Source organism: Mustela nivalis (genome assembly GCF_964662115.1).
Source record: "Mustela nivalis genome assembly, chromosome: 5".
Taxonomy (NCBI): Eukaryota; Metazoa; Chordata; class Mammalia; order Carnivora; family Mustelidae; genus Mustela; species Mustela nivalis.
This window is the reverse complement of record NC_139024.1, coordinates 98,758,120-98,782,231: the sequence shown is the minus strand read 5'-3', so window position 1 is coordinate 98,782,231 and position 24,112 is coordinate 98,758,120. Positions and strand designations below refer to the sequence as shown.

Genomic DNA, 24,112 nt, shown 5'->3' with positions numbered 1-24,112 from the left:
CTATAGGGAGTGAGAAGGCCAGCTGTGCAAACCTTAGAGGATACTTTGAATTGAATTTAGTGAGGTCTTCCAGAAATGCTCGACCCCATTGGTAAATGATCCTCTTGTCCTGCCTTGTGATGGTGGTGGCAGATCTAGGAGGAAGCAGAGGTGATGGGCCAGTGGAAGGGCATGGATTGACACTGGGACAAGGTATTTACTGAACCACGTCGTAGCTATACGTACGACACAGCCAAGTTACTCAATCTTGTGGGGCCTCTTTTTCCTCACATTTAAAATATCAGTGACCCAAAAAAGTAAATAAAAACAAAAATAAAATGTCAGTGACAATAAAATGTAACCATGAGATCAATGAGAAAGGAGATGATTTGACTTGTACAACATATGAACACCTGTGTGCAGAACACCGGGCTAAGTGCTGGGGATGAAGATTTGCACATGATGAAATGCCCACCGTCAGTTAGTGCAGAATCTGGTAGGAAAGTCACACACGTAAACACATACATCCGGTGTTGTAGAATTCTATTCTGCAGTGGTTTGCAAGATGGGAGAATACATCAGACACACATAAGGAGCTTTTCAAATTACACACATAGCCACTCCCAGGAGAACGACGCAACAGTCAGTAATTCTCACTTCTTTAAAACTGCTACGACACCTATTTAACCATGGAAGGCATGTAATTTAAGTCAACTCCCTGGCATTTTCCATATAACCCTTTCCCACCCCAGATCCCTAGAACCTCTTCTGTATACTGTATCCTCGGGCAAAACAAGTCACCACCTAGCCTTCAACCTCCACTTGCTTGCTAATGACTGAAATCTGTATCTGCGACTCAGATTGCTCTGCTGAGCTCCCAAACAATGGACTAGTGATGGTTATCTCTCTTGTGGATGACCCCTGGATTCCTTTTTTGCAATAAAAATGATGCTTAACTCTGGGCCCTTCTCCCTTCTTCCAGTGGACCTATTCTCCCATGTTCCCCACTATCCTGAAGGACATACAGTTTGTCCAAACTAACTAACCTTAGAGTCATCCTAGACTCCTTCTGTCCTTGCATCATTTTTAGTCAGCCACCAAATCCTATTAATGTTGTCTGAAACACATGAAACAGATCTTCAGCTCTCTATTCCCACTGCCCTGATCTGCAATAATCTGTCATCATTTTTTTTTCTGACCTTCTTGTCTACTTTAGAATGTTATTCAGTCTAAACTATAATGTGTCTTTCCTGCCAGTACATCTGGTGATGTCATCCCCGGCTAAAATTCATCTGATGATTTGTCCTCCTTCCTCTTAACCCCAACACCCACAAATGTGTCTTATTCTTTTTGCTGCTTGATCAGTTCTGGGGCAGGTTGAGGGACTGGTGTGTCCTGGGGAAGGAAGACTTAGAAGAAAAGAATTATAGAAGAATCATTTATTGTTCAATTTGGAAGACACCGGAAGAGTCAAAAATGTACAGGTTATTCAGTGATCACTTACTGAATACCTGTGATGTGTTAGGGCACCAAGCTGGTTCTCAACTGCAGTGATTAAAATGCATGGTTCCTTAGCACTGGAGCTGGGAAAATTGCGACATAGTAAGTTTTGCACCTTTGAATCCGTAACAAGTACTACCAGAGCATGGAGCTGGCCTTGTGACTTGAAGGTGGGGTAGGAAGCTGGTGGTGGGCCTGGGGAGATAAGGGAACCAGAAGTTACAGCAATAGGAAGGATGGTGTTGGAGAAATAGAAAGCAGTTCATTGCCACAGGAGGGTAGGTGCTCCGGGGAGGATGATTGAAGGGCACGAGAGCAAAGGGCTATTGTGAAGCATTTGTTCATGTATTCACTTTTTTTGTTGTTGTTGTTCATGTGTTCAACCACAAATATTTATTGAACATCCTTTCCAGAGTTTCCTATTAGCCCTGTCAGCCCCAAAGAGCTATGCCTGTGTTCGGACTTAAGTCAAGAACCTAAGGGTCACCTGCAAGGAGATACGAATTCTAAGTGAAATCACCATCAGTCTGTCACTTCCCTCTCCCCAACCTCAACTCTCAGTACCCATAAGATGCCTTTGAACCCTTAAATATTTCCATCTACTGTGCCAGCCACAGATTAGAGATGGCATCCTGTAAAGGAATTAGAATGAGAGAAAATAAACCCAACTGAAGAGAAAGGGCTTCCACAGTTGCACAGAAACATCTTTGCTACGATAAATATTTAGCATAGGAAGGCCACACCCTGCCACATTCAGTGTGTAGTTTTCATGTTCTAAACTCCCAGTGTTCAATCATTGCTCTTGTACTGGCAGTCTTTTCTTTGTGGCATGGGAGTTTCTCTCTATTAAATAAGCCTCTCTGTTGGAAGAATGCTTATGGCAATGACTATAATTACAGCCCAGGGCTGAGCTAGAAAATGCAGTGATGTGACAGCTTTTTGTGATAGGAAGGGTAGAGAAAGAATGAAAGCTTATAATTTTCTTTGAGGTATCTTGAAGTCTGACAGTAGCCCTGCCCTTATGATGTAAATGTGCAGTGACCTGGAGACTCAGCACAGAGTAAGCCAGGCACACAAGCCAAGTCCCTGCTACATGGTCTACCAGTCAGCAAGCCAGAAAGACACAGCACAGTGCGAAACTCTGTACGACTTCTTTCAAGGGAATAGTCTAGAATGGTCCCCCCCTCCCATTTTGGAATAATGTCAAAATGCTTCATTTGTCATATGAAATGTTTTTTATATATGATTTGAGAAAATACATAATGATTCAAGCAACTACACATTTGTTATTCTGTTGAGATAAATGCATTTCATCAATCACACCCACATTTATAGATACCTGAAAAACAGAACATACGTTTTTGAAAAAAAGGACTTATTCGGTCTGCCAAGCAAGTTTGGCCCATTATGTATTTGATGACATTTGCATCAGCCCAGAAGTCTGTGATTTCCTTCTCCCCCTCACTGCCCCTACTTCAAGGTCACAGACTTGGAATAGTGTATTCCTTTCATTCATTCATTTGTTCATTTGTTTAATTGAATCTTTTCATATAAAAAAGAAAAAAAGCATAGTGGCTTACTATATTTTGGCCATCACACTAGGGATCATAGATACAAGGTCAAATCCTACCTGAAACCTGGCCTTGAGGAATTTAAATCCATTTAGGGAGACAGATGTTTAAATTTTAACAGTACAGTGGGCATAGAAGAAGATATGGTCAGTTTTACTCAGGGGAGTTATTAGAAAAACCCTCATGTATATCCATCAGCTATTGCCACAATAATGCCATGCAACAAATTGAAGACATGATAACTTAATACTTCTGAGCCATTTAAAAAAAGATTTTATTTATTTATTTGACAGAACACAAGCAGGAGCAGCAGCAGGCAGAGAGAGAGGGAGAAGTAAGCTTACTGAGCAGAGAGCCCGATGCAGGGCTCAATCTCAGAACCCTGGAACCACGACCTGAGCCAAAGGCAGATGCCTAACAACTGAGCCACCGAGGCACTCCACTTTTAGCCTGTGGTCTGCAAGCTGATGGCCCATTCCCTGTACTGTGCTTGACTCTAGGCTTTGAGCTCCATTCTCAAACTTGCATGTCACATTCAGATCTGCCCTCCATGGTCCTCATCTTCCTTGGACCAGATGTTCTCATAGTGCGTCACTAACAGGCAAGAGGGCCTGACTGTGCAACCATTGTTCCAGTCCCTGCTCTTGCTGCAGTCACTAAAATTCCATTGGTCAAAGCAAGTAATCTGGCCAAGCCCAAAGTCAAGGAGTAGGGAAGTATACTCAACCTTTCCATAATATGGATATGGGTGCTACTACAGGGAATAAAGAACTGGAACCAAAGGAAGAGAAACCTTTGATCTGCATTCTGAGAGATGATTCCAAGTTTATCAAGTGGACCGAAACATCTGAAATATGAATCAGGAGAAATAGAGGAAACTTAGTGCACAATATTTGGCGTGAAAGGAATGTTCTGCAGATAGGAGTTGGGGCTTTTCTGGGCGACCCCTGCTCGGTGTCTGTCATGGAATATCCTGGGGCCATTATTGAGTGGAGATGAGCACAAAGTAGGCATGCGAGAGCTAGAATGATCTGGAGGAGATTTAATGAAATACCTCATCCTGCTGATTCTGGACCCAGATTGACCATGAAAGGGCAGTGTCTCTGGTTTTAACCCAGTGTCTCTGGTTTGATGACCATGAAATCTAGAAGAAAAGCAAGATTCACATTCTCACTGCCTTCTGTACTAACCCATTCTTCATGCTGTTGTTTTCAGAGTACTGAGGTTATGGTTTGTTCGTACAGGTTTCCTCTTGCCACTGTAAACAAATTATCACAAATATGTAATGGCTTAAAACAACACAAATGTGTTATTATTTATTAGTTCTGAAACAGGTCTTATGGACTAGCATCAGGCTGTTGGCATGGCTGCAATCCTTCTGGAGACTCTAGGAGAGAATCTGTTTCCTTGCCTTTTCCCCATTCTAGAAGCCAACAGCTTTTCTTTGGTTTGTGGTTCCTTCTTCCATCTTCAAAGCCAGTAGTGTAGCATCTTCAAAACTTTCTCTGACTCTGAACTTCTGCTTCCCTCTTCCACCTTTAAAAGACTCCTGGGATTATGTTGGGCCCACCTAGTTAATCCAGGATGATCTCCTTATTTTAGGACTAGCTGGTTAGCAACCTTCATTCCACCTACAAATTTAATTCCTTCTTGCCGTGCAACATAGGCACGTGGATGGGTTTGAAAGGCCATTATTCTGCCTCTCACATGGTTCAGGGAGAGGGGGTGATGAACAATGCCTCACACTGGTATTATGCTTTATGACATACCAAGACTTTCATATTTTTTATGTTCTCACTTTTGAATCAGCAGAATAGAAAGCCGAGAACCATTTTGTGTTGTGCTGCCGAAGTGTAGCAATTTTGTAAGTGAATAAATTGTAACTCAGATACATTAAGTGGCAACACAGGATAGCATAATAGTTACTTGCCCATTGTTCAATTACCTCAGAGTCCTCTGAATGTATCTAGGTTGGCCCCTGTCTCCCTCGGTTGCAATTATTTGTTGCATGTCTGTCTTACCACCTCAAGGCAGACATAGAGTCATTCCACGTTCTGTGCCTTAGCAGTTAAGCATGGTGGGGAAAAAAAGAGCCTTTATTAGACATTTAAACTGTGTCCGTCATGTGCCAGGACTCTATGTGATTTCTACTTTATTCTTCCCCATCCTTGGAGAGGAGTAAACATGAGCTCAAGGTCACACAGCTCTCAGCACAGAACAGGGCTGGAATTCACACTGAGATCTGCCTGACTCCAAAGCCAGCATTCTTTCCTTGTTTCTTATGGGCCAGAGATCCCTCAACTGAGTTTTAAAGAAGGGACAGTATGGACTACCTGGATTTAAATGTCTGAAATCAAGGGGCAGTTACAATGCTGTGTTTTTGTTTCTAAATGACTTTGACTTTTCTAATAGAGAAGAGGTCTAACCCTTGTCTTGGTTTCAACCAAACTAGTTTCTTTTATAATGAGGAGGTTGGAGTAGGTGACTTCTAAGTCTTCCTCTGTGATCTGAGACTTCTTAATATTCAGACAGGTTAGTATAGGAAGTGATGGGACTGGGACAGATTTTGTGTCCAGAGCAACACACCTTTTTTCATTATCCCTACTGAGTCTGTAGACTATTCTAGTTTTAAGAGAGAACTTTGGAATGAAAAGTACATAATTAATGCATTTGTCTGAATCCATAGAATATACAACACCAAGAGTGAACTGTGGACTTTGGCTCAGTATAATGTGTTAACGTAGGTTCACCAGCTTTAACAAATGTGGGAGATGCTGATGATGGGGGAGGTATGCCGTGAGGGGTCAGGGGTATCAGGGACAATCTCTGTACCTTCCCCTCAATTCTGTTGTGAACCTAAAACTGATTAAGTTTTAGTATGACAAAGTCTGTTTCTCTAAAGCTACATATATTCTGGCCAAATAAACTATGACACTTTAATTAAAACTCCATTTTTCAAAGATGTAGTGAATTTCTTTGAACTGTTTTCATTGCCTTTTTAAATCGAAACTTATGAAATAATTCAAACATTTTTTAAAGGGAAATAACATGACACCATGTACCCAGTACCCAAATTTAACAAATATTTACATTATATAATACCTGTTTCAATTTTTGATGGAAATTAAAATCAAGCGCCCTAATCTCATACTCCTCACACTTCACTACCCTGAAGCCAGTGTGTAATCTCCCATTCCTTAACTTTGATAAATACATTCATATCCATAACACTTTTAAATGACGTTATTTTGAGTATTTTTGAAACTTATAAATGACATCATGCAAGAAAGATTCTGTTAACAATTGTTTTCACTCAGTGTCTTAGTTTTACAGTCCCTCCATGTTAATATGTGTAGATCTAGTCACACTATGGAGTATTATGCCTCTATCAGAAAGGATGAATACCCAACTTTTGTAGCAACATGGACAGGACTGGAAGAGATTATGCTGAGTGAAATAAGTCAAGCAGAGAGAGTCAATTATCATATGGTTTCACTTATTTGTGGAGCATAACAAATAGCATGGAGGACATGGGGAGTTAGAGAGGAGAAGGCAGTTGGGGAAAATTGGAAGGGGAGGTGAACCATGAGAGACTATGGACTCTGAAAAACAACCTGAGGGTTTTGAAGGGGCGGGGAGTGGGAGGTTGGGGGAGCCAGGTGGTAGGTATTAAGGAGGGCACGGATTGCATGGAGCACTGGGTGTGGTGCAGAAACAATGAATACTGTTACGCTGAAAAGAAAAAAAAAAAAAAAACAGTGCTGCACTGAACTTCCTCCTCTAAGTGCATCTCTTTGTTCCTGTGGGCTAGACTTAACTAGCAGGGCTCCTCAAAGCATGAACCAAAGACTGTTACCAGTTAATGACTAGAAAGAGCAGAAATTGGGAATAAGCATTTAAACTTTAAAGTATGGAGCATCTGAGTGGCTCAGTGGGTTAAGCCTCTGCCTTTGGCTCAGGTCATGAAACTCAGGGTCCTGGGCTTGAGCCCCACATGGGGCTCTCTGCTCAGCAGGGAGCCTGCTTCCCCCCTCTCCCTCTGCCTGCCTCTCTGCCTACTTGTGATCTCTCTCTCTGTCAAATAAATAAATAAAATCTTAAAAAAAAAAAAAGAGAGAGAGAGAGAGAGAGAGAAGAAGAAGAAGAAGAAGTAAATGACCTGAGTACTTTAACATCTATTGAACTAATAATTTTTTAAAAATTATTCAGGGGCACCTGGGTGGCTCAGTGGGTTAAAGCCTTGCCTTCGGCTCAAGTCATGATCCCAGGGTCCTGGGATCCAGCCCCACATCAGGCTCTCTGCTCTGCGGGGAGCCTGCTTCCTTCTCTCTCTCTGCCTGCCTCTCTGCCTACTTGTGATCTCTGTCTGTCAAATAAATAAATAAAATCTTAACAAAATAAAATAAAAAATTATTCAGGCTTGAATTTTGTCTGTTTTTAAGGTTCACTTGTTTTATGTTTTTACTGTATTCTACAAAAATATTGATCCTCAACAGGTTGAAGTTTTAACACTTGGTTTTCCAGAGAGTTTGAGAATCTTGATACAGTTTCTACCTAGAAGTAAAATGTCTGAGTTGACCAAAAGGTGCATCTATAGTTCTATAAGGTGTTAACAAATTGTGCTCCAGAGTGGTCAAACCAATTTCAAATTTCATCTGCTGTAGATGAGTTTCCCTTTTTTCCCAGTTGTGTTGTCAGACTTTAAAATCTTTGCCAATATGATATCCTTGGGAAAATCAGACTTTAAAATCTTTGCCAATATGATATCCTTGGGAAAATATTTCATCTTAATTATAACATTTATCTGATTAATAGTGAGGTTGCACATCTATATGTTTGTTCAGTCTCCATTTGTGTGACTCTAATAAGGTAGATTTTCTCAGTTTGCCATTGTGGGGAAAATACGCCTGTAACAAGCTAGCTGCAGGAGGTAAAGTATTATAACAGGTATAACTGGTTTTGACCAGGAAAAGCCTAGAATAGCTCGTTTTGACTTGATGAAGGACAGGAAAATCTCATTGTAGCAAATTAATGCATACCAGGTCTTTTCTGCTATTTGGGGTTTGGGACAATGATTCGGTCGTTGCCACTAAAGCCTTTTCTTCCACAGAGAATCCTGTACTTGTCATCCAGTTCTGATAGCCAGTGAGTTTCGGGTCCTAATGAGGCTGATGACACCAAGTGAGGCTGAATTCACCTGTGAACTTCTTAATTTTCTGGAGCTGCGATCTGACCTCTCACTCACTCTACCTTTGACGTGGGTGAAAGAATCAGGGAAGAGACGTGGAGGTGGGCATGCTGAACCAGGCATTCCCTTCTAATCGCCCTGTAGTCAGCCTGGGTTGTGTTTTTTTTTTTTTTTTTCTTTTGGTCTGCTCGTTCTTTTTATAACATTTAGCAAAAGAGGTATATTAAAACCTCCCATAATGGTTATGAATTTATCTATTTCTCCTTTTTAGTTCTGAGAATATTATTTCATCTTTTTTGAGGTTATGTGATTAAGTACACACACACACACACACACACACTGTGATAATGGTCCAAAGAACCACTCCAACAGGCAGGCCTGAGTTATCCAGGAGAGATGAAAAGACCCCTGGCTTTGAGCTCTCACACAGCTCATTTTTGCTCTGCCACTCTTGGATGTTAGTAGCCTCCTTGTGTTTTGGTACATGCTTAACAAACTCCTGCCTTGGGACCTTTGAATTTTCCATTCCCTGCCCCTGGAGCACCCTTCTGGGTGTCCTTAAGGCTTGCTTGGTGAGAGATGCGTAGTTCACAGCAGTTACTGTAAGAGGAGGGAAGGAATGCTATGAGTTCAAGTGTAAGGAGAGCTTCATGGACAGTCATTAGGATTTGCCTGAAGAAAATTGAACAGGGATGGAGAAAAAACATATTTTATTAGTAAACCAACACATGGAGCTATGTAGATGAGTGCTTCTCTAGAAACATCATAATGACTCCAGGGTTCAGGTAGGGAAACAGTAGCTATTAGGTAAAAAGACAGAAAAATAAGTTGAATCACAAAATAAAAGTCCATGAGGACTTATATCGCAAAGGATTTTGGACTTTGCGATATAAGTCCTCTTCCCAGACTCTTGATTTCCTTCCTTACTAGAGTATCAGATTCCTGAGGACATACCCAGAAAGATGCCCTGTACTTAACAGGCCAGCAGTGCTCCATGTGCTGGTGATGAAGTACTTAGGCCATGTGGTGAGGTTGTCTGGGTTCAAATCTTGTTTTATCCCTTCCTTACTGCATGGCTTTGGACAAGGTGCCTAAATGCTCTACACCTCTACCTCCTGGTCTGTACAAAGGGGCTGAAGTACCAGGCTCAATAGGTAGTTGCAAGGGTTAGCCATGACATATAAAGCACTTCCTATACTCTTATCATATAGTAAACACTAGCTGTTATTAATACATAAAATTCCTAATTTCTACCTTATTTTGAATTTCTATGTAATTATGAATCTCTAATGACTCAAAATTTTGCCCTAAGGGAGAAATTGATAAGTGGGGTTGGAGGAAGAGAACTCACACCAGCCCACCCAACTTAGTAATTATACCCTATCCCACAGCTCTTTTTAGTTTCCTTGTGACAAGTATTGTCTCTGTTTCCAAATTTTGTTCAGTCAAGTGACAACATAGCAATGACTGCTGGGATTTTGATGTCTCCATGACACCTAAAACTTAAAAAATAAGGAAAGGGTGATTGGGAGGCCTTGTGCTCTGATCATTACTTTGCTTCCAAGAGTGACTTCTCCTTGTTTCTCTCCTCCCAAAGCCTAGCTATTCAAGGGTTGGTTAGAAGCCAGCTGTGTGCAATGCCATAACAGTTGATTTTCCCGACTGTTGTGTTTTATAGGTGACTAGCGCAGAACAGAGTACCTTGCCATCAAGAACAAGTAGTAAAGAGATTTACCTAGAACAGGTGAAACAAAACCTAAAATGCAGAACAGATGCAACAGAAAAGCTTTTCCGTTCCTGGTTTATGTTCTAACTTGTCGTTGAAGTGTGTGCCAAAAGAGCTCGGTGAGACAGGTGGACAGTACCAGCACCAAGACAACACTGTTACCAAGAAAAGTCACTTGACAAATCCATGTCTTGCAAAGAGTCTTGCCAGTCGTGACTCCAAAGCTAAGATTAAATTACAGCCGTGCCCCAGGAAAACAGACCTCTACCAGTAAGATCCTCCCACCGAGTGTCCTTCATGTCTGAGCTAAATGTTCTCAACACTCCTCTCGAGGTCTATTTTCAATTGCTGTATGAAGGATTAATGAAAGTAAGCCTTCTAGTGTTGATTAATGTTTCAGAAATATGTCCCATTGTAGAATTCATTTTAGAAGGCCCCTGACTTCCTAGAGAAAAGTCTTCAGAAAAATAAGATAAGGGAAATAAAATCATAGATGTTTGAGTATAAGTAGTGGAATTTTTTCTTTTGATATTCAATAACGAATTTTGGCCAATGAATATTTATTTCAAAAGAAAACACATGCACAGCAGCCTTTCTACTAATGGCAGGAAACTACACAACTATCTAAGTGTTGAATAGTGTGGGGCATCTAGCTGGAGTGGTGGGCTGAGCACCGACTCTTGGTTTTGGCTCAGGTCATGAACTCAGGGCTGTGGGATCCAGCCCCAGGATGAGTCCCACACAGAGCCCCTGGAGTCAGGCTCTGTGCTCCGCGTGGAGTCTTCCTGAGGATTCTGTCTCCCTCTCCACCCTTCCACCCCGCTCTCAAGCACACTGTCTCTCTCTCTCAAATAAATAAATAAATCTTTAAAAAAATAAATATTGAATCAATGCAAATTAAGGTGTAAATGTTGGTATTGTTCACTTAGTGCAGAGGTGGACTGCACATTTTACCTTTACTCTCATCTCAGTTATATTTTCTGATGAGCCATGATGACAAATCAGTCCTCCTTTGGAGGACCCAGTGTCTAAATCGTTGTAAAAGAAGGGGGCTAATACTGCTGACCTCACATCATTCTTATGCAAATAGAGCAAAATTAAGTAAACAGTAGTTTTAAAACTATTAAGAGCACAGAATTATTAATGCATACTAGTATAAGGAAAGGAACACAATGAATTCCAGTCTTCTAATATGATCACAAAAATACCTGCATGCATATATGGCTATGTATTTGTGCTTATTAACTTGAAGCACAGCTTTATAGATCTATACCTAACAAAGGTCTCTGGGAATTTTACAATTAAAGCTAGAGATTTTTCTATCAACATATCAAGCACCTTCTTTGTTTTCTAAAACCATGGCAGCAAATTTTATATTTACTGTACCAGAGCATAATTGTGATTATTCTCGTGAACACAGACAGAACTGTATAAAAACAACAGGTGCAAGAACTCGTAGAGAGTCATTAATGGCAGAGGCTCTGAGGATTTGGAGCCAGAGCTATAAAATACCGCAGAAGCAGGTGTTCTAGGTATTCCTACAGCTCATAGGAGCACTTAGAAATGTTTGATGTGGTGGATGGCAGCTTGCTTAATGACCAGGCTGAACAGGACAGCTGGCAAGAGGATTAGTGGCATGTGGGATTGGAGGACAGAAAAAGGTACCGTTAGAGCCCCAGCTGCGGCCAAATCTGGCCGAGTTGGTTTCTGTGTTCCCACGACCGTCTGTCTGCTCTGCTGTCTCATTCGGATTCCATGTGTTCTCCACCAGTGGACTGAAGACTGTCTTTGTACTGGGGAGCCCTTCCCCAGCTCCTCTCATGATTGGCTCCTTCTCATTGTTTAGGGCTCAGCTTGTGCTACTTCCTCAAGGAAACTAACACCTCCCCATCCCTCTAGTTCTCTCTAGCCTTTATCACCATCTGCAACTCTGTTATTCAATCATTTGTTTACTGTTCACAGTGGTGCATTGCTGCCCAACAGAAGGTGAGCTTTGTAAGAGGAAGAACTACATCCCCTGCAGGTTCTGCATCATAGAAAACATCCATCAAACAACTGATGAATGGAGGCCCCAGGTGGCTCAGTCCATTAAGTGTCAGACTCTTGATCTCCACTCAGGTCTTGATCTTGGGGTCTTGAGTTCAAGCCCTACATTGGGTTCCATCCACCCTGGGCGTGGAGCCTGCTTGAAAAACAAAACAAACACAAACCCTGATGAATGAATGGATGCATTGATCTCCAAGGCCCTCTATCCCTTGACCATTTTCTCCTTGATTATCTCTTCCCTTAAAAAACATTAGTTTTTAAATAAAAATCTTTATTAAAAAAAAAACATTAGTTTTATTGTCCATTCACTGCAGTCCCCCTTCCCAATTTTTGAGGTAACAGGATGTTAACCATGGCTGATTCTCGTTAGCACGTTAGTCAGCAAATATGACCACACTTTCACCTAACAAAATGATGTCACCTGGTTAAAATTCCTTTGTGATCTAGTTCTTAGAGTATGTAGGGGTGTCCATTTCTAACTATATAGACAATTGTAGAGCCTCCAATTATAAAACACTTAGAAATGCTGAATGAATTATACCATTCTTTTAAATGCTTGGCTGAGGTTATAAGAAACTGTGGGAAAGTATGGGAAAGCTCCTAAAACTAAAAATGAGGATGTTTCAGAGGACATGAATACATCGTTGTTCTGAGGAGCAAGCAGGAGACAGAAGAGAATGTTCACCCAGTAGTCCAAGGCATGGCGTATAAATATACACATGGAGACAGGAGATGTGGCCCCGGATCCATGCACGGCGTGGAACTCAAAGTACCATGTTTTCAGAACAAATATATAGTTCGCTGAAGAACCATGCCTCTAATCTAGACCTCACAGGATCTTCACAGATGAAGGCTCACTGGATAGAAACTACAATCTAAAATCCTAAAACACAGGCCACAGTGATCAAGACCACAAATAACCTTGACTGGATGCCTTAGAGTTTAAGAAATAAAACAGTAAGAATCAGGAGGAAAATAAAATTGCAAAGATGAAGGGAAAAAACACAAAACTGCATTTGTTGAAATTAAAAACTCTGAGCAGGTTCAGAAGAGCTAAGAGAGCATTGTCATAGTGGAAGATAGAGTGAGTATGAATCACAGGGAGATTAAGAGATGAAAAATATGAAGAGAGATGAAAAGGCATTGAGGGTGAGATGAAATGTTACCTAATAGGAGCTCCAGAAGGAAAATTTGGGGGAAAAAAAAAAAAAAAAAGAAAGGAAGAGGCCATATTGGAAAGTACAATGACTATTTTCCAGGATGTATGAAACATATAGGTCATCTGATTCAGAAAGTTCACAAAATCCTGAACAAGATAAATAAAAGTAAATCCACTCTTAACACACTGTATTGAAACAGCAGAAGACCAAAGACAAAGATATTAGCAGTGAAAGCCAGAGAAATGTACCCAAAATATACAATAAGTAGACTTAGATATGCAAATTCTCAATAGCAACACTGTAAGTAAGAAGACCATGTGTGCACTCATATCTCCAAGGTGCTGAGAGAAGATAGTCATCAAGCTAAAATTCTTTGCCAGATTAAATTATCATTCAAGTAATAACACTAATAATTGGGGTGCACCTGTAACAAACTCTACTTCAGGAAGAACAAAATTGAGCTCAAATGGAAGAACTGAGATGCAAAAAGACATAATCAGCAAAGAAATGGATAAATATTTAGATAATTAGGTCTTTGATTGTATAAAGCTACATCATCGTGATTAGTTTGAGACTTTAAAAATAGGATGGAATCGAAACAAGATGGAGGAGATTTTGGCTGGAAATGTCCTAAAGTCTTTCAATTAGTTGGGAGCTGAGACATTGGTTAACTGTGAAACAGTTGAAAGGCGCATATGCACAATCCAATGCTAACTACCACCACCAATGGAAATATAGATTTTTCAAGATACAGTTTTCAAATCAATAGGTGATATCAAAAAGCTTGTGGTCTAGTACGGCTGACAAAGTGTTTCTCAGCACCAGAGCTGGCTTTCTACCTGCTATTTTCTAAGTCCTCCAGACTTAGAAGTCCATTCCTCTCTCTTCTTGGGGGCCATGGACAAATCTGTAGAGCACATTGTTGTAATGTCCAGTTTCTTAGGTCAATTTCCAGTGCCTTCCTCGCCATTATATCCCAATGCCTGGCACAGAGCTGGTGTTCTCATGATTCTAGAATGAACGGATGCAACTTGCTCAAGGTCACACAGCTACTGAGTTGCAGATAAGAATGAGAACTCAGATCTTTGCTCACCCAGGCATGTTCCTTTTGGGGGAAAAAAAAAAGTTATATTTGAAAAAAAAAATCATTGTGTCCTATGAAAATAGTAGCCACTTGATTAAAGTGATAAGAAATCCCTCTGAGGGGACCTGGGTGGCTCAGTGGGTTAAGCCGCTGCCTTCGGCTCAGGTCATGATCTCAGGGTCCTGGGATCGAGTCCCGTATCGGGCTCTCTGCTCAGCAGGGAGCCTGCTTCTCTCTCTCTCTCTCTCTCTCTCTCTCTCTCTCTCTCTGCCTGCCTCTCCATCTGCTTGTGATATCTCTCTGTCAAATAAATAAATAAATAAATAAATAAATAATCTTAAAAAAAAAAAGAAAAAGAAATCCCTCTGAGATCAAAACACCAAAGAAAACAGAAAAATTCACATCAGTAACTGTTGCCAATCTTCTGTTTAAAGAAAATCCACACATTGCAGATTATGCTAGTTAGAGAATAGGAGTCCTAGAACTCTCTCTGATTTTGCCAGGGAGAACTTGACCACATCTGTCCTCAAGGCAGCCTCTCCAGGAACATGGTCCCAGGGCATAGAGACCATCCCTACCCACCAGCTTGTCACTGCTGAGAAGTAAGATGTCTTGTTAAAATGCAGTGTGCCTTGAGAACTTACTGATGGTCAGCTAAAGAGGTGGAAGGTGGAAGGGCTGAAAGCTAGCTGAGAATTTGCTCTTAGAAGGTTCTTCACTGAATAAGCAGGGAAGGAAGAGGAATTGAGGAGGAGGCGGACAGGAAGGAAAAAGAAGCTAAAGAAGGAAGATACCAAATACCTATTTCATAATTTTGCTCGGACAACTCTGTTCAGATTTTCAGCCCCAACAACCCACATTTTAAAATGGGAAGTTCCACATTTGATCTCCCTGATCTTACCACAAAATTAAAAGGTGGGAAGGAAGTGGAAGATATTTTGAGATTCTTCGGAGGGCAGTGGGCACCTGCATTAGAGAGACTCTCAAAGGTCTGTCTCTATGCAGCCTTTTCTCCTCCTCTTTCTTATCAGTCAAGAGCCAAGAGGGGCAGGTTATTCCCAAGGCAGCTTTCCTTCAAGAGGAGGATGGTGACAGATGGCAGTAAGGGGAAGTAAGGACTGAGAGTGGGCAACCCTGCACAGGAGGGAAAAGGAGGCCCTGAGGATAAGAGCTTGAGTTTGAGTTCCTGTCTAAACTTAACAGAGGTCAGAGTCCTGCTATGTCTAGGTATATGCCTATGGCAAAAGGATGAATGTTCTTAAATCAGCCTCTTCCAAAGCTGGGGTGGCAATCCTTATATCAGATCAATTAGATTTTAAGCCAAAGGTTATAATAAGAGATGAGGAAGGACACTATATCATACTCAAAGGATCTGTCCAACAAGAAGATCTAATAATTTTAAATATCTATGCCCCTAACATGGGAGCAGACAACTATATAAACCAATTAATAACAAAATCAAAGAAACACATCGACAATAATACAATAATAGTACGGGACTTTAACACTTCCCTCACTGAAATGGACAGATCATCCAAGCAAAAGATCAACAAGGAAATAAAGGCCTTAAATGACACATTGGACCAGATGGACATCACAGAATATTCAGAACATTTCATCCCAAAGCAGCAGAATACACATTCTTCTGTAGTGCACATGGAACATTCTCCAGAATAGATCAAATCCTGGGTCATAAATCAGGTCTCAACCAGTAGCAAAAGATTGGGATCATTCCCTGCATATTTTCAGACCACAATGCTCTGAAGCTAGAACTCAATCACAAGAAGAAATTTGGAAAGAACCCAAATACATGGAGAATAAAAGGCATCCTTCTAAAGAATGAATGGGTCAACCAGGAAATTAAAGAAGAATTAAAAACATTCACTGAAACAAATGATAATGAAAACACAACGGTTCAAAATCTGTGGGACACAACAAAGGCAGTCCTGAGAGGAAAATATATAGCAGTACAAGCCTTTCTCAAGAAACAAGAAAGGTCTCAAATACACAACCTAACCCTACACGTAAAGGAGCTGGAGAAAGAACAACAAAGAAAGCCTAAACCCAGCTGGAGAAGAGAAATCATAAAGATCAGAGCAGAAATCAATGAAATAGAAACCAAAAAACAATAGAACAAATCAACAAAACTAGGAGCTGGTTCTTTGAAAGAATTAATAAGATTGATAAACCCCTGGCCAGACTTATCAAAAAGAAAAGAGAAAGGACCCAAATAAGTAAAATCATGAATGAAAGAGGAGAGATCAAAACCAACACCAAAGAAATACAAATAATTATAAAAACATACTATGAGCAACTCTACACCAACAAATTTGACAATCTGGAAGAAATAGGTGCATTCCTAGACACATATAAACTACCACAACTGAACCAGGAAGAAATAGAAAACCTGAACAGACCCATAACCAGTATGGAGATTTAAACAGTCATCACAAATCTCCAAACAAACAAAGCCCAGGGACAAACGACTTCCCAGGGGAATCCTACCAAACATTTAAAGAAGAATTAATTCCAATTCTCCTGAAACTGTTCCAAAAAATAGAAATGGAAGGAAAACTTCCAAACTCATTTTATGAGGCCAGCATCACCTTGATCCCAAAACCAGACAAGGATCCCATCAAAAAAGAGAATTACAGATGAATATCCTTGATGAACACAGATGCAAAAATTCTCACCAAAATACTGGCCAATAGGATCCAACATTACATTAAAAGGATTATTCACCATGACCAAGTGGGATTTATTCCAGGGCTGCAAGGTTGGTTCAACAACCGCAAATCAATCAAGGTGATACAATACATTAATAAAAGAAAGAACAAGAACCATATGATACTCTCAATAGATGCTGAAAAAGCATTTGACAAAGTACAGCATCCTTTCCTGATCAAAACTCTTCAAAGTGTAGGGATCGAGGGCACATACCTCAATATTATCAAATCCATCAATGAAAAACCCACCACAAATATCATTCTCAATGGAGAAAAACTGAAAGCTTTTCCGCTAAGGTCAGGAACACAGCAGGGATGTCCATTATCACCACTGCTATTCAACATAGTCCTAGAAGTCCTAGCCTCAGCAATCAGACAACAAAAGGAAATTAAAGGCATCCAAATCTGCAAAGAAGCAGTCAAACTATCACTCTTTGCAGATGATATGATACTATATGTGGAAAATCCAAAAGACTCCACTCCAAAACTGCTAGAACTTGTACAGGAATTCAGTAAAGTGTCAGTATATAAAACAGTGCACAGAAATCAGTTGCATTTCTCTACACCAACAACAAGACAGAAGAAAGAGAAATTGAGGAGTCAATCCCATTTACAATTGCACCCAAAACTATAAGATACCTAGGAATAAACCTAACCAAAGAGGCAAAGAATCTATACTCAGAAAACTATAAAGTACTCATGAAAGAAATTGAGGAAGACACAAAGAAATGGAAAAATGTTCCATGCTCCTGGATTGGAAGAACAAATATTGTGAAAATGTCTATGCTACCTAAATCAATCTACACATTTAATGCAATCCCTGTCAAAATCCCACCCATTTTTTTTCAAAGAAATGGAACAAATAATCCTAAAATTTATATGGAACCGGAAAAGACCTCGAATAGCCAGAGGAATATTGAAAAAGAAAGCCAAAGTTGGTGGCATCACAATTCCAGACTTCAAGCTCTATTACAAAGCTGTCATCATCAAGACAGTATGGTACTGACACAAAAACAGACACATAGATCCATGGAACAGAATAGAGAGCCCAGAAATAGACCCTCAACTCTATGGTCAACTAATCTGTGACAAAGCAGGAAAGAATGTCCAATGGAAAAAAGACAGCCTCTTCAACAAATGGTGTTGGGAAAATTGGACAGCCACATGCAGAAAAATGAAACTGGACCATTTCCTTACACCACACATGAGAATAGACTCAAAATGGATGAAGGACTGCAATGTGATAAAGGAATCCATCAAAATCCTTGAGGAGAACACAGGCAGCAACCTCTTTGACCTCAGCCACAGCATCTTCTTCCTAGGAACATTGCCAAAGGCAAGGGAAGCAAGGGCAAGAATGAACTATTGGGATTTCATCAAGATAAAAATCTTCTGCACAGCAAAGGAAAGTTAACAAAACTAAAAGACAACTGACAGAATGGGAGAAGGTATTTGCAAACAACATATCAGATAAAGGGCTAGTATCCAAAATCTATAAAGAGCTTAGCAAACTCAATACCCAAAGAACAAATAATCCAATCAAGAAATGGGCAGAGGGCATGAACAGACATTTCTGCAAAGAAGACATCCAGATGGCCAACAGACACATGAAAAAGTGCTCCACATCACTCGGCATCAGGGAAATACAAATCAAAACCACAATGAGATACCACCTCACACCAATCAGAATGGCTAAAATTAACAAGTCAGGAAATGACAGATGCTGGTGAGAATGCGAAGAAAGGGGGCCTCTCCTACACTGTTGGTGGGAATGCAAGCTGGTGCAACCACTCTGGAAAACAGCATGGAGGTTCCTCAAAAGGTTGAAAACAGAGCAACCCTATGACCCAGCAATTGCACTACTGGGTATTTACCCTAAGGATACAAACGTAGTGATCTGAAGGGGCACATGCACCTGAATGTTTATAGCAGCAATGTCCACAAGAACCAAACTATGTAAAGAACCTAGATGTCCATCAACAGATGAATGGATAAAGAAGAGATGGTATGTGTGTGTGTGTGTGTGTGTATATATATATACACACACACAATGGAATACTATGCAGCCATCAAAAGAAATGAAATCTTGCCATTTTTCGACAATGTGGATGGAACTAGAGGGTATCATGCTTAGTGAATAAGTCAATCGGAGAAAGACAACTATCATATGATCTCCCTGATATGAGGAAGTGGAGATGCAACATGGGGCGTTTGGAGGGTAGGAAAAGAATAAATGAAACAAGATGGGATCAGGAGGGAGACAAACCATAAGAGACTCTTAATCTCACAAAACAAACTGAGGGTTGCTGGGGGTCGGGGCAGTTGGGAGAGGGTGGTGGGATTATGGACATTGGGGAGGGTATGTGCTATGGTGAGTGCTATGAAGTGTGTAAACCTGGCGATTCACAGACCTGTACCCCTGGGGCTAATAATACATTATATGTTTATAAAAAAATTAAAAAAAAATTTTTTTAAGTGCATGTGAGGGGCACCTGGGTGGTCCTGTCAGTTAGGGTCCAACTCTTGATTTTAGCTCAGGGTCCTGAGATTGAGCCCTGCATCAGGCTCAAGCTGAGTGGGGAGTCTGCTTGGGATTTTCTCTCTCCCTCCCTCCTCTCTCCCTCCCAAATAAATAAATAAATCTTAAAAAAAAAAAAATGAGCCTCTTCCTCCACGTAGACAATCCTTTCTCTCCTTCACCTGCCTCCCATGGGAAGAAACACCAGAAAGCAAATACACTCACCAAAAGTACTGAAAGAGGGTGTGTGTGTGTGTGTGTGTTTAATGTGTTATCAAGAATGGACAGAGGAATTTGGGTGGCAGGAATACTGAAGTGACTAAGGTTAATTTTCTATCCATCCTTCAACTCTGAGGTACCAGATGAATCGCTCTTTTTTCATTAATTAATTTCTTTGACACTTTTCCCAGGCTTGTGGAGATTTACCAGAGAGGGATTTCATCGCTATCATCAAGTAGATACAGTGGAACCCTACAGGCTTACGAGGAGATTCTATAATTAGCATTTCGGTCAAAGCCCTAACTGCACAAGGAAAGCATAATGTGGAACAAGGACTGTTCTGCCTCTGGCTCTCTGGGGCTCTGAAGGAGCCGATTGTGATCTAGCACTAAAAACAAAAGCAAGCTTTCTCTCTTGGGCCTTGCTGTTTGTATTTGCTCAGAATGCATGGGCTAATGGACTAATACTTTGATCTGTGATCACTTGCTTATTTCCCTCCCGGTAACTCCCTTGCACATGTTTGTTGGGAGGGAGGGAATCTCCAGTTTCTCACAAGTGGATTTGAGGTGAGAAGAATCCAGTTAGAGGTAAAGTTTTCATCAGATAAATGTTTCAAGCATCAGGGTATATGCACTGCCATCATCATCTGTCTGAGTGAACAGCTGTTATAAAGAAGTTGCTTGCAAAATGTTACCTGTGGAATTGCTTCCATGCCTTCCTTGACAACAGATGCTTGGCGTTAATGAATCCACCACTGGGTTAATTAGAACTCAGACTTGCAGCCTGTTCTCAGCTCATAGAATAAACACTGTTTTCCTTTGACCTAATTGCAAGATGTTCTTAAACATCATCATTTTGTGAAAGAAACTGACTACAAATTGCTTCATGAACCATATCATCGGGACTCAAAATGTGCCTGCAATTTGGAGAAAGTGCAATTTGCTGACAAAATACCGTCCTAGAAGACAGCACTGTTTTCAGGCCGAGGGTGTATTTTCTCTGCAGAAGATACGCTCTTCCTCCTGTTTTTCCTTATCTTCTACAGAGCCCCTATCTGAGAAGGGTTAGTTGAGCATCAGAAAACCAACCAACACAAAATCACCACACCACCACTATCCCCAATAAAATTCAGAAACAAAGTGACTTTCTTTAAGTCAGTGAGACTGGATTGAACACATGGGGGTACATAATGGGTCAACTGTTCGGACCACATTAGGTTGTTATTTTAGGATTTTGCTTGAGTATTTACCCTAAGGGACTATAATGCCTGGAGCCTTACCAGACCTGATTGCACAGGTGCCCTTATGTAGTCCGGGAAAATACCTGGGCAGGGAAGGGAGAAAACATCCGAAGGGGCCTGTGGGATGCTACTGGGATCCCCAACTTTCAGAATGATAGACTCTGATCTGAAACTCCCTTCCAGAGAGTTTCCTCTTCATCCTCCTGTGTATGACTACCGCCTTTAACCAAAGGACTGTAAGCTTCTTATTAAAAAAAAAAAAAAAACAGCAAATGAAGGCTGAGGTAACAACTGTGTATGTAATACGCACATTATTATACAAACTGAAGTTTCAATACCATTCTGGAGAGCTTTGCATGGTAGTAATCCCGCGTCTTTGAAGGTGTTCTGCAACTTGGCTACCACTAGAGGGCGAAGCAGACCACTTTCACACATTTCCTCCCACAGAAAGTCAAAAGGAAGTTCTCAGCCAAGGAGCTGAATGCTGAAGTCTCTCCGCCCCTTAACTTCACCCAGTCTGGGCATCACTTCTGAAGGTTAGGGGTAGAAGGAAGGGAAGGACAGGGAAGCACAGCATGAAAATCACATGGAAATTAAGTATTTCATCGAAGAAGGAAATCTTGCCTTTGATAATTTTCATCTACTAAAATGTTTCAGCCCTTTCCATAGGTCCAAGACTGGGGAAGTCAATCCAAGTAGCTGTTATTTCCTTCTACAGGCTTACAGTTTAGGCAGCAAGGCCAACATAGGTGAATTCATCAAGCACTCATTTTCTAAATGCAGTACAGCCGAGAGGAGGAGAGGTTAAATCAGATTTGGGTGTGGCTCGTGATCAGGCAGCATCTCCCCACAGACTTAAGAAGCGAATGTGCTGGGAGCTCAAAAACCAAATCAGAAGTCACTAAGTAAAGGAGAAAGATAAGGCAGAAAGAAAGGGTTTTTTTGAGAAAACGCTTTCAGTATATACAGAATATATGACAGGAAAAAAAATACCCAAATGCAAAATAAAAGAGAAAAGTCTAAGTAGCTAGTATGAAGAAACCTTTTTTTTCCCCCACTATAAACTTTTCTAGGTTTCAGAAGCTTCGGGATAAAAGCAATGTAGGAAGAAAATAATAACATGACCAGACTACAGTGCTATGAAATAAAGCCATTTGAATATCATTCCTGTTGTGTGTGCAGGGGTACCCCTGGGGAGTCTGCAGGCCACTCTAAGAGTCATGGTAGAACATGTCGCCATTTCTCCAAAATGTCTACCTAATCCACCAAATGTGTCGAGTACATTAGCCAAGTGCTAATGGAATAGGCTAGTCCTGGCTTCACCAATGTCACTCAGGGAGCTTCTCAAACAAATGTGCAGCTCCAGACCTTCTGCCAGCTGTGATTTAATTTCAGATAATCTCTATAGGTTATTCTATTGTGAAGTCAGGGTGGAAATCTACTGAGTTATATGACATTCCAAAGGGAAAACACAAAATTCCATCTAGGATATGGGCATCTTCACCTCCTTCTCTTGAGCACCAGAAATGAACTACATCTTCTATGTTAACTTTTTGTACCTTCCGTGCCTGGAATGCTTTGAAGGGAAAATATGGTATCCCAAAGAAGATAACATTAAAACAAAAATGCATACACAGAGGGTAGAGAACATTGCAAACTATTTCTTTTTACTCTTCTCATGAGTCTTTTTTTTTTTTTTTTTTTTTTTTTAATTTCTAAAGAGTCCCTTAACTCTGAAAGGACATCTGGAAATTCCTCCCTTTGGTCTTTCTTCTGTCCTGCCTTCAGGATGCTCTGGATACCAACCACTCCACCCTTCCCTGGGACTTCCAGCCTCATCTTGGAATAGCAGAGTGAGATGCCCCAACCTCCAAAACTCCTTCTTGGCTTCATTCTGGACGTTGGGTGGCAGGCAGCCCTTCCTCTGCTTCCTTATGAAGTTTGTGTGGTGATGGTTAGCTCTTTTGAATTCTTTATCCCACAGCATCTATGAAGCTGACATTGCACCCATGTACCTCCTCTCATTTTTATGCTAGTGCTTCACTTAACTTTGTCAGGCTACATCATCTTTCAAATCACTTTTTCCCCAGGACGGTGAATTTGCCTGGGCCATGGGACATCCAGAGAAACAGAGTAGACTTTATTCCTGTGTATCTGAAGGGTGTTTCTAGGGGAGAATGAAGCATTTGAATTGGTGAACTGAGTGAGATTGCCCTCCCCAACATGGGCATCATCAACCTGCTGGGAACATGAATAACACCGACAAGCAGAGGGAGGTTGAATTTCTCTCTCTCTGCCTGACTGCTTGAGCTGAGAGGTGAGTCTTCTGCCCTGGCAGGCCTCCAGACTCCGACTGGAATTCTACTACCAGCCTTCCTGGGGTTCTAGCTCCTGGACTGTAGATTATGGGACTTCTCAGCTTCTGTAGTTGTGTAAGCCAGCTTCTTTATAATAAATCTCTAGATAATGGATGGATAGATGGATGGATGGATGCTTACTGGTTCTGTTTCTCTGGAGAACCGGGACTGACTACTCGATTCCCCATCAGGAGGGAGTATGAGAGGATGGAGGAAGATAAAGGTGGTGGTGAAAAAGGGACTCTAGCCCTACCACTTGTCTCACACTTTGCCAGTCTTCTCCAGTGTGCCGAATTGCAGGTTCATATCGAAGGATCCCAGAGTAGTTACTCCGAAGTAGTATATTGAATGCATCAGGATGACCTGCCTTTCTTGCGCACTTTGACTTCAACTAGGGTCCAAGACAGCTGCTCCTAAAGTTGATTCTCTTCTAGCAAGAAAGCTGCATCAAGCGAGAGCTCTATTACTGAGAAATTGCCAGGGCTGAAGGCTGATCTTTGGCCATCTCCAGCAGCCAGAAGGCTGGGGAGCCTCTGCTCTGACCTCCTTGTGCCACTAGAGGGCAGGGCAGAGCAGCAGCGCGAGCTGGGAGGCGGGTAGCTCGCATTTCAGCCCCCTTGGCTAAGGAGGGTAGCTCTTAATGAAAAAAGCACGGAATAAAGTGTCTGGCGAGGAAGGCTCCTTTGGAATTTTACTAGAAGAGCAGAAACGAAAAGTAAAGGGTAAGATTTGCTTCAAGCAACTGAGTAATGAGATTTTCTTTCTTCTTTTTTTTTTTTTTAATTTATTTATCTGACA

At 41.1% G+C, this 24,112-nt stretch overlaps 1 long non-coding RNA gene across 2 annotated transcripts in view; it reads left to right on the top strand.

The window, feature by feature from the left end:
* The window catches only part of LOC309864060, an 81,356-nt gene that overhangs the window by 42,710 nt on the left and 14,534 nt on the right, over positions 1-24,112 (top strand). For both annotated transcript variants that reach the window (XR_014311363.1, XR_014311364.1), the window contains exon 3: positions 9,917-9,982. This is a non-coding gene — a long non-coding RNA (uncharacterized lncRNA). The remainder of the gene's footprint in view (positions 1-9,916; positions 9,983-24,112) is intronic.